The sequence below is a fragment of the Rattus norvegicus genome, chromosome 1, assembly GCF_036323735.1.
Source record: "Rattus norvegicus strain BN/NHsdMcwi chromosome 1, GRCr8, whole genome shotgun sequence".
Taxonomy (NCBI): domain Eukaryota; kingdom Metazoa; phylum Chordata; class Mammalia; order Rodentia; family Muridae; genus Rattus; species Rattus norvegicus.
Window position 1 is genome coordinate 50,757,896 of NC_086019.1, and position 11,824 is coordinate 50,769,719.

General features: G+C 47.3%; 1 long non-coding RNA gene across 1 annotated transcript; it reads left to right on the forward strand.

Moving 5' to 3' along the window:
* The first annotated feature begins 4,680 nt into the window (after window positions 1-4,680).
* LOC102553224 (uncharacterized) lies at window positions 4,681-11,553 on the forward strand. Its single transcript, XR_350004.4, has 3 exons — window positions 4,681-5,010; window positions 9,566-9,681; window positions 10,887-11,553. It is a non-coding gene; the product is annotated as an uncharacterized LOC102553224 (long non-coding RNA).
* The last annotated feature ends 271 nt before the right edge of the window (window positions 11,554-11,824 follow it).

Below are 11,824 nucleotides of genomic sequence, written 5' to 3' on the forward strand. Positions count from 1 at the left end.
AGTATGCAGTTCAACAGTTATGAATTGTTACTGGAATTTCCTAATATTCTTGGACTACAGATGACTATGGGCATCTGAAATGATGGAGGTCCAACAGGCTGGGGAGGGGGGTGATTTTGTGCAGTGACTGGAGGTGCATAGCTCCATTAGAGCCAAGCCTGAGACCCGGGTCAGCTTTTCTCCTTCAGGACCTCTGACGTCTGTACCAAGGAGCTCATATAAGCAAGACCCTGTTGGAGAACCAGCTAGTAAGGCGGTCGTTCATAGTCTATCTACCGTGTCTGGAAAGCAACCCTGAGCTCCGTGCAAAATGGAGGACTCTCTTTCCCAGGAAGGCTTTCTTTTCTCTGCCCGACTTTATCTGGGGAGCCTGACCTCCACATCCCCTACCTGTGGCCTTTGGTGAAATTATAGGTTCAACCTCCTTTTGCCTGTCTGGCAGGCAGGAGAGATGGTTCAGTAGTTAAGAGCAGTGTCTGCTCTTCCAAAGGTTCTGAGTTCAATTCCCAGCAACCACATGATGGCTCCCAACATTCTGTAACGGGATCTAATGGCCTTTTACAAAAAAGAACCTGTCTGGTGAGCACCTGGATGCCTTTCCATGCAAATGAGGCCTTCCCAGTACTTTAAGCATGAGTCGACGCACATTCACCCTAAAAACAACAACCCCCAACAGAAACCCTTACCACTCTCCAAGGTTTATATAGCCCTTGTTTAACACACACACACACACACACACACACACACACACACACACACGCAAGCTGCTTCACTGAATATTGCCTCAGAGAGCCATTTCACTGAATACTGTCCAAGATCCTGCTGACCCACCCATTCTCTGCCCTGCTTTATCCTCCCCACCCCCACCCCTCACACCTGGATACCCCAAGGGAGGAATCGAGACTCAGACGCACAGGACCTTTCCCTCCTTGGGCTGATGCCTGACTTGGCCACTCTGCTTGTCCACCTGGCTCCTCACAAGATGCAGACACCGTCATGTCTTATTCAGAATGCTAGACAGATGTCTTCCTCAGTCTGCTCAAACTCAGCCTCTCCCACTTGAGGACTTGCTCAGCCCCTCAGTGGCTCTAGGATTGTTACTCAGAGAGGAAGAGAAGGGAAGAGGAAAGAAAGAAGGGGAGGAAATGAAGGGAGAAGACAGGGAGAGGAAGGGGAGGAGAGAAAAAATCATATTCCCCAGAGCAATAGCAGCTTTCCTTGGTGTGTGTGTCAGATGGGTGTCATCAGGTACCTTTTAGTGTGTGTGTGTGTGTGTGTTTGTGTGAGTGTGTGTGTGTGTGTGTGTGTGTGTGTATACCATCAGGTTCCTTTAGATGAACAACCCTGTTACCATCAAAACCCCTATACTCATATGCTGGAGTATATTTTGATTTTTTTTGTTTTACAGGACCAATTCCCAGGGTGGGTGGATTGCTGGATCTAACATAAAGACATTAATAGCACCTGAGAAATAGGTGTTTCTTCTGGTGGGGAAACTGAGGCACTGAGAGGCATCTGGCATAGCAGCCATGGAGCTTTAGTAGCCTCCAGCTAGGGAGGGGAGGAGCAAGGGAAGGGGAAGGGAAGAGGCCGTGTTCAGGGGTGAGTCCAGTAAGTGGGCTCTGTAGTCACTTCTCTATTGAGCCCTCCCTCTCGTTCCCGAAGTTGCCCACTAGGGGGCGCAACACACACCCGCTCTCAGTCTTCAGAAGTCACAGCTAAGGCTCTGGGTTCAGCTACAGGCACTCAGAGCCTGCAAGCCGTAAACCAACAGACCGTTCCTATGTTGCAGTGCGGCTAGATGCTCTGGGACCTCAGGACTGGGCACCTCGACACCGGAGCAGGGTGCACCCAGGACCTCTCAGGGTGACTGTAACTGAAGGACAGGCTGGTACCAGTCTGGCAAAGGAGAAGATAGTGCCTGCGTCCAGGAAAACAGGTGGGGAGGTGCGGTTTATGCGGGAAACAGGAGCCCTCATTTTCCACCAGCTTCCAAGTACCACATCTCTACCTAGGAATTGCCCCCGTCAGATTGGCCTGTGAGCATCTCTGTAGGGCATTTTCTTGATTGTCCAGGGCTTCCGCTTCAGTCCCTGCCTCCAGGTTACTGCCCTGGCTTTCCTTGATGGACTGTAAACCAAGCAAACCTTCCCCACCCCCATGCCAATTTTGCTCAGTGTTTTATCACAGCAACAGAAACCAAACTAACCAGGACCTTTCTCTAGAAAAGCCTAATTCTCACCTCCTCCAGGAAGACTTCCTGGCTACTGCTACTTACCCCTGACCCCTAGGATATACGTTGTCGACATTTCTAACACAGGCCCTTGGGCAGGCAGGTTATTGACTGGGGTGTCTGCTCCCCACTATGCTTATAGAGCCCTTTCCTGTGCATGGTGGTGCATTTATAAAAAGATAGAGAGGGGATATGTTCTTTGGAGGTGTGGGGGAAGGGGTTGCCTCTGCACGCCCATGCCAAGGCATCCCTTCCCCCTGAGGGACCAGCCACAGGACAGTACAGCATAGAAGAGTTTATTCAGGGAATTCGGAAGAGGGTAGTAGGGGGGAGAGACAGAGGCAGAGAGAGAAGAGGAGTAGAAAAGTAGAGGCCAGCTGTGAGCACGTGGAGTGGGGGAAGGGAATGGGAAGAGAGTGGGGGCTGAAAGGCAAGAGAGGAGCAAAAGAAGCAATAGAGAGCAAGAGAGAGAGGAGGGGGTAAGCAGCCCCTTTTATAGTGTCAGGCATACCTGGCTGTTGCCAGGTAACAGTGGGGGTGGGGCTTAGACAGAATGCTAACACATGGATCTTGGGTCTTGGGCTCAAGAATGGGGATGCACAAGGAACACCGTTTCTTAGTTTTGTTATTGGTTAAGTCTTCTGGTTTCCAGTTTTCCCATGGTGGGTAGAGGATTACTGAAGTCACAGGAAAAAAGAAAGGAAGTTTTCCACGTTTCCTCTGCCTACCAATGTTGGCTAGCGAAGCAACCTCTGTAAGGACTTGACTTCCCTGGGAGGATTTGGTTCAGGGATTTTGAGATGTATCTCACCTTAAGTTCTCGGTTTGTTTGTTTGTTTGTTTGTTTATTATTTTTCTGTGAATGGGTGTTTTGCCTGCTTGGAAGTCTAGGTACCATTTGTGTGCCTGGTGTTCAAAGAGACCAGAAGAGGACATCAGATCTCCTGGAACTGGAGTTACAGGTGGTTGTAAGCTTTCATGGCCTCTGTAAGAGCGGCCAGTGCTCTTAATGACTGAGCCCTCTCTCCAGCCCCTGTGTCTCACATTAAATGAATTCTGTACAGTTAGCATGTCTTGAACCAGGATAGGTCATGGAGCCTTCCCTGTTCAATATGGCAGTGGCTGGACATCTCACCCACAGTGGGAATACAATTCTCTGGCAGCCACCATTTGCCCAGGACCAACGACACACATTGGTCCATTTCCAAGGTCCCCTCTTACAGACCTACCTACTAAATTTGTCACTGGGGCTGATCTTCCTCTTTGATTTATTTTTGCAGCCTAAACAAAAGTTTCGCTTTTCATATCAAGTTAACACAGCTAAAAACAAACTCGCGTTTAGAGGAAGTTTTGGTTAATGAAGGCATAGAATGTGCGAGCTGAGGTAAATCCCAGGACACTGAGTGTTGGAACCATCAGCCACTTAGGTGCCTGCTCCCTGACCCTGCTGATAACCCCAGGATCCAGTCCCAGGACTCTGAGGATTTGATGAATTCCAGGCTGACTTTATTTCTAGGCAACTGCTCCTGCTGGTAGCCAATCCCGAGAGTGTCCTTGACACAAGAGCCAAGTGTCCGCTGGCTAGGTTCTGAAAGTTGGTGCATGAAATCAGTGTGCGTCCTCCCGGGGAACACACCAAGCGAGCCACGTGGCCAGTGTCACCTACTCCAGCAGGAAGAGGCTGGTGAGATTCCTGTTCTTCCCAGACCTAGACTTTTGACCTTGGCAAGCCAGTTAGCTTTGGTCCCTAAAACCACGCTGAGTGATTCTGCAGTGCTCTGCACAGACACTGCCAGTGTGCAGAAGAGAGGCAAAGATTGCCTGCAGAGACCCTCCCTGTCCCAGGTTTGGTCCCATTTCTCCCTCATTAGTACCGGGTAGGTCACACTTCCTCCAATGCCGTTGTGTGGAACAGAGTGGGACAGCCCTGGGCAGGTGCGTTGAGACAGGCAAGTCTTCCCTTGAGAGGAGCTGAGTCTGGCCCTGAAGCCGGAGGTTCTGGGAAGGAGAGGGTCCGCTTGGCTGGGACCCAGGTTTGCCTGCCTGGGATGGGAGTGAGTTATGGGGTCTGAGTGAGGAGAAAGGCTGAGAGGCAAGGGTCACATTAACTGCTGACAGATATTAAGTAGGCTGGTTGGACCTGAGAGGAGTAGATGCAAATGAGAAATGTCCTGACTGGTTGGTTCCAGTTGGGTTGACTTCTTGGGCCAGGAAAGGACATTTCAAGAAGGTCCCTGGTGACAAAGAGTTGCCAGTGAGACAGTTAAGCGTAAGCACAAACCAAAGCAACAACAACACAAGCGCCATATTCTCTTGACCCTGACTTACAAGAGAAGAACTTGCTGGCAGTGACAGTCATGGAAAAGATTCTCAGAGATTAGCCGCGAGCGACACAAAGCAGCCAGTATCGACACAGAGCAGTGCTGTGGTCTAAACAGGGAAACTGAGCCCTAGAGAGTCACAGAACAGCTCCTTCCACGGTGGGTGTGGGCGATTTGAAAAATACCAAGACTGTGTCTTGCTAGTATTCACAGGGAATGGCATAAAACAGACTTCTTCATGAGCTTTCAACAATATAAGTTCTAGAAACTCTACGGTGGAAAACCTTGGAATTAAAGTGATAATAGAATCGTCAAATGGAAGAAGCCATTCTAAACCAGCTTTTTCTGTCACGTGAGCCCTTGAAGATCCTTCCCGGTTTAGTCATCTTCATGCCTGATATGTGACACCCGTCGTGTGTGGAGGGACCGAAAGCATGTGCTGACCGCTGCTGCCAGGTAAGTGGCTGTGATGTGCAGTTGTGGGAATAAAGACGGGGACTAGGAACGGGTCTGGTTGGGAGCCTTCTGTGCAGGAGGAACATGTTTGTCAGGGCACAAGGACTCTCAGCTGAACCTGACCCAGATTTCAGGAAAACTGTGACCTTGCCCTACTCTCCTGCCTGTTCTTTAAAACTCCTGGAGAGGGTGAACTGGACACAGTGGGCCAGGAAGCTCTGCCAAATGTCAGGCTGGATCTCTGCCGACTCACAGAGCCAGCCAGACAACATAGGGGTGCCGTCAGCAGCTTTTACCAGAGCAGAATGAAGGATTGTTTGGGGGTGCCGGCCTCAAGGCAGGCCATAGTCAACACTATCTGCTGCTCCTTTAGAACAGAAATGTGTGGAAGATGGCCGTCACTCCCCACGCGTGGCAAGATCCTTCTCCCCAGAACTCAGTGCCCAAGCTAGGGGTTGAATGTTTGCTATCAAAGGACAGATTAGACCAGTGGTTCTTATCCTTCCAAACACTGTGACCCTTTAATACAGCTCCTCAGGTTGTTGTGACCCCTCCCCCAATCATAAAATTACTTTTGCTGCTACTTCGTAATTATATAGTTTTGATACTGTTTCAATTTGTAATGTAAATATCTGGTATGGAGGCTCATCTGATATGCAAACCCTGTGGGGTCATGACCCTCAGGTTGAGATCATCAGCAGGGGAGTAAACCCCCCAAACAACCGCAGTGAATACACCTGGGCCCCCTATGTACAGGAACCTGCAGTCCCAGCCCTTGGAAGGTCGTAGCACAAAGAGCCTCAGTTTGGGACCAGGCTGGGGCTATGTCCTAAGACCCTGTCTCAAAGCAAGTATTAGACAAAGGGCAATGAATAACTTTTAAAACAACAACGAAATATCCCAATTAAAATTCAGTCGGATGTAAGCTCCTAGTTAGGTAATAATATATTATGTGGAGGTTTGTTTTTTTTTTTTTCCTTGAGGACATGAGTTTTGGAGGTTGAGGTTCAATATTTTGATTCAGTCTGAACTGAGAGCGTCTCTCACACTGAAATATAATCCACGAGTTCTAACTGGAGAGCAAGCTGTAATGGAATGTGAGCAGGAGTAAGCTCCTTTCTGTCCTGAAGGTGACCGTGTCTCATTATGACAGCCTGAGGACCAATAGTCCCCACTTCTGAGACCAACGCTCTTCAGCCTTAATAAAGACCCAAGACAACTGGCCTTCCGAGCTGCCAGCCTCAGTCCTCAGCGACGCCTCTCTGTCTCTCTCCAGCTTCCTAGCCCTCAGAATTTTCCTGTTCGGTCTTATAACGCAATGGTGTGCCTAGGGAGAGGTGCTGCTTCTCGGTGCGAGCAGCTTAGCCACTGTGCTCCTGCGGGTCTGTGTTTAAAACTTGCAGGGAATCATGAGGGAAACTGTTGCGGTTAAATACTGAATTTCACAATCAAGTAAGGAGTACTTCGGAAACCAAGCCAAACATACACCTTGGTGTATTTAAAAAAAAAAAACAAATATTTTTCATGTAATTAATTACAAGTCTTTTAAAAATTTTTTCTTCTTATGCTTTCACTATGTGTATGTGAGTTTGGTGGTGGGAGTTTGTATGCAGGAGTCCAAAGGAGGGCATTAGGTCCTCTACAGCTGGAATTACAAATGGTTGTGAGCCACCCAGGGTGGGTTCTGGGAATTGAACTCTGGTCCTTTGGGAGAGCAGCAAGTGCTCTTAACTGGTGAGCCATCTCTCTAACCCCAATTACATATCCCTTGAGTGCTGAATTCTTAATAAAGATGTGCTAATAAACTCATAAACAAATTAATAAGCAGTCAGGCTAACTCAAGAATGTCAATCCAGTCTTACTTCCCCATCATTCACAGATATTGGAGGAGAGGGGCTCTCTGCTTTACAAAATAACAGCTAGAGACTTGGGCTTCCTTGACCAGGTCCCTTTGGGTGCTTTTCAGCTGAGTGGAATTCCCGATATCCAGAACCCGGTTTCCACACATCTGAGAAGGACTGGGTGCAGAAGGAGATGGGAACTGCATTTTGGCTGTATCTGTCTGTCAGGTTAGGGTCAGAGCAAAATATATAAGCTCCCTTCATATGAACCAGATCATTGGCAATGCTAGAATTACTGGAAGAAAACAAAATGATCCCCAAAACACAAACAACAAGAGTCTCGTGCTATCTTGTACAGCAGAGGATGGCACGCAAAACAAGCCACCAGTAATGAGAAAGAAAAGTGCAGACAGGTGTTCCAGACTGGTCTCAGAGCTTCCTGATGGGCACATGGCCTGTGTGGATGCAGGAATGGATGTGTGAAGTAGCCATGGGTTTCTGTAATTGCTGTTCTTAACTGACGGCTGGGGGTCACCCTATTCTTCGTGGTTCACATGTGAATGTGGGCATCTCCAACTGCAGACCCCATGGATAAGACCCTATTGGCTAACAATGTGACAAACAAGTATTCTTAGGGTTTTTGGGGAAACGTTCCATTGAGAAATGTGAACCACCTGCAGCTGGAAGGGACTCTGGGGGAGAGTCATTTTCGAAGCTTTCTTGGAGCTGAAGAGAGAGAAATGGTGCCCACTTTCAAGCTTATGCCTTTCTACAAAGGGAACGGAGGCTCAGGGGAGTTGTTCTATGCACTGGGTCAGCCCTGGTGGGTGAAGCTGCATTGGCAGCTGTGGCACAGAAGCTTGATGTGCCCTGTGCAATCCTCCTACAGCAGGATGCCTTGTGGGATCGTGGGTGGGAGGGCCTTAATTTTGGCCATGGAGATTCTGAGTCAGTGAGGTGCTTTGTTTTGAGGGAGGTGGTTCTTAGGTACCTAAGGCTAGCTTTGACCTTGTTATGTAGTTGAGAATGACCATGGACTTCTGATCTTCTTGCCACTGGCTCTTGAGTGCTGGCATTATAGGCGTGTACCACCCCACCTGTTTCATGTGGCGCTGGGCTTGATCTAAGGGCTTCTTCACTCATGCTAAGAAAACACATTATCAGCTGAGGCCTGAGAAAGGAATATGGTGCCGCCAAAGGTGACAGAAGTGACCAATGGTAGAGAGTGGGGTCAGCCTTTCCTCGTTCTATGCTTAGAGAAGCTTGGAATAATCATGGGAAGGGTTTTATGGGAGATCATTGTTTTCCCATGTTTTGTCTGTATTATTCTTTTTTCATGTTTTCATTAAATATTTTAAACTAAAACACTCCAACACTCTGATGTATCGTCAAAGTAGATGTTGAATATAAATGTGAAGGCAAGAGGAGACATTAGTCTACCCTAGACTCAGCCCATCTGGACTCCTTCCTCACCTGAAATGTCAGGCTTTGGGCCTAAAGGGAACACCCCATAATAGGCTGAAAAGTTCTTGGAAGAGTCCTGGAGCCACTGAGCCCCTGGTTGTCCTTAACTTCCTGATTTAGGCTTTGTAAAACTACCTCTGACTGCACCCGGCCTCTGTGCAGGCTGGGTATAGAGCTCTAGGTGGCAAAGGCAAAGAAAGAGGGGGATTTAGAGACAGATTTAAATCAATGATTTTCACCCTGTGAGGAGTGACCCCTTTGGGAGTTAAGCAACCCTTTCCTAGGGTCACCTAAGATCAGAAAACACAGATATTTACAATACATGACAGTAGCAAAATTATAATTATGATGTTGCAGCAAAAGAGTTTTATGGTTGGGGTCACCACAGCATGAGGAGCTGTATTAAAGGGGTGTGACATTAGGAAAGTTGAGAACCACTGCTCTAAATCATCAGGAAGCTTTTTGTCCCTGTATACATGTGTTGTTGTTATTAAATATTACTTATGTTAATGTCTAGTGAGATGTGGAATGGCCTTAGGAGGCAACCAGAAAATACAGGCTTAATTTTGGAGTTTGAAACAGTTTCTAATATAAAAAAATATTTTTAGGGCTTGCACGTGTGTGTGTGTGTGTGTGTGTGTGTGTGTGTGTGTGTGTGTGGTGTACGTGTGTGTGGTGAGTATGTTCATGCCACATCACACATGGAAGTCAGAAGACCGTCTCACTTATCAGTTTTCACATTCCACTTTATTTGAGATGGGTCTCCTTTGTAATTAGCCACCAGGTACTCCAGGCTAGACAGCTGACAAGCTTCCTGTCTCTGCCTCACCTCTTGTAGTAAGAACAGAGATCATGGATGCACACTGCTGTGCCTAACTTCTGGGACAGAAGGCCAAGAGACGGCTGCCATCGTTGCCCACTCTTGCTCTGTCTCAAGTCTCTGGTAAAGATTTCCTCACTGCTTCTGTCTTAGTCAGGGTTCTCTAGAGTCACTACCTATGGGTAGTCTCTATACAATAAAGGAATTTGCTGATGACTTACAGGCTGTAGTCCAACTCCCCAACAATGGTCAGCAGCAGCTGTGAATGTAAGTCCAAGGATCTAGCAGAGGCTCAGTCCCACAAGGCAGGCAAATGAAAAAGAGAGCATCTCCCTTCTTCCAATGTCCTTATGTAGGTCTCCAGCAGAAGGCGTGGCTTAGATTAAAGGTGTGCACCACCATAACTCATCTGGGACTTGCTCTGTCCCAGGTGCTCTTCGACTTAGAGATCCTTGCCTGGAATTCACACCCAATATGCCTCAAGATCTCCATGCCAGGATCCAGGTCAGAAATTTGTATCTCCCAGTCACAAGATCAGGATCACAGGTGAGCCTTCCAATTCTGGATTATAGTTCATTCCATATATAGTCAAGTTGACAACCAGGAGTAGCCACTACAGCTCCTGTGAGCGGTCGATGGTAAGTGTTGACTGCTCGAATGCTTGAGTCAGTTTGGCAAGGTGCTAACAAGGAGCTTTTGAGTTCTGGGGATCTGAACTTGGGTCTTTAGGCCTGTACAGTGTGCAGTTTATCCATTTAGCTATCTTCACAGCAACGGGCCTTGAAAAGTTTTCTTTGGAAAGGGATAAGAGAGTTATTTCTAGTCCATGTTTCACCCAGCTCCCCCAACCCTCTGTTAATTACAAAGAGTCTTAGAAGGTGGACCGAATTCTCTTCGGGTCCCGGGGAAGAGAATCCTTGCAATGCACATTATTGTGTATCAGCAGCGGTGTTGGGTAAAAGCCCCTTGTTTGCATCCCTGACCATTCTGATTCAAGCATTCAAGCAGTCACCATTTATCATCAATGGCTCATAGAAAGCAGTGAGGAGATCTTTGCTAGTAGACCTGAGTGGACAATGAGCAGTCTCTTGACCTTCTGTTCCAGCCAAGATCCCCTTGGCAAATGTAAATGTAACACAGTTGTCAAGGGTGTACAGAGAATCCTTTGTGTGCCATAGGGAAGCGCCACCTGTCAATTAAAAGCTGACAGCCCATTACTGGGGCAGGAAATAGGAGGTGGGGGTTTGGAAAGGGAGAGAAAAACTCTGGGATAGTCATGCATGTGGAGAGACTCGGCCCAAACTCTGAGGAGACGGACGCATGAAACTTAGGAGGGACAACCAGCCACGTGAAACTCGCAGAACAGAATAAGTGGGTTAATTAAGTTAGGATCTAGTCAGGGAAAAGCCTAGGCATTTATTCATAATTGATTAAGTCTCATAGTCGTAATTTTGGGAACTGGGGCACGGGTAGAAGAGCCCATGGTTAAACAGGGGAGCTCTGTAGAACATTCATCCCCATCATAGATGCTAATAAAAGCAAAGAGCGGCACATGAATTAGAGTTTGGGTTGGGGTGTCTGAACCTCCATGTTGTCTCCCACTAATGCCTATTTGTTCTTGTTTTGATATCAGTCTCCCTGCAAGAGAAAAGGCATGGCCAGGTGCAACCGCCGTTGCTTCAGAACTTGTTTTGCTTTCCTTTTTTAACTGAAAATAATTTTTCTTACAATATATTCCTCATTTCTTCCAGATTCCCCCCAGCTCCCCAACTATTTAATGCCAAGCCATCTTTCTCTCCTTCTTCGGAAAACAAGCAAATAAGAAAAGAGCAGCAACAACAACGGAATAAAAAAAAAAGGCAAAAACAAAGAAGTTGGAGAAACATACATGCAGACATAGTCACACTCAAAATTCCACAGAATCAGAAACTGTAACATCCAAGTAAAGGATCAGTAAGATTTTTTCAAACAGTGCCCAAACAGGGCAGTATGAGACAAAAAGTCTCCGAAAATACCACAGGGTTCATTTTGTATTGCCAATCTACTGCTAGGCATGGGACCTGCCTTTTAAGTGTGTTTTGTATAGCTAACGAGACTCCATTGGAGAAAACCAATTTTTCTTTTGCAAGCAGTTGTTAGTTTGGGATAACATCTTGGTTAGGGGTGGTGGGTGTAAGTTACATTTTGCATATGCTAGGCCCAGGGAGTGGCACTATTAGAAGGTGTCTTGTTGGAGAAGGTGTGTCACTGTGGGTATGGGCTTTAAGACCCTCATCCTAGCTGCCTGGAAGTCAGTATTCTGCTAGCAGCCTTCAGATGAAGATGTAGAACTCTCAGCTCCTCCTGCACCATGCCTGCCTGGATACCACCATGCTCCCTCCTTGACGATAATGGACTGAACCTCTGAACCTATAAGCCAGCCCCAATTAAATGTTGTCTTTATAAGAGTTGTCTTGGTCATGGTGTCTCTTCACAACAGTAAAACCCTAACTAAGACAGGTAGTGTGCAGAATACGTTTCCATACCATGGATACTAGTCAGGAGGCATTATTTGCTGACTCTGTTTAAATTTATTCCATATATGTATATATAGTAAGATGTTTCCATGGTGGTAGCTTCACATGACCCGTAGTGTTGTCCCTCCCCATATTCTCTCTCTTTCCCTCCTCTTTCCCCCCACTCCCTGTTC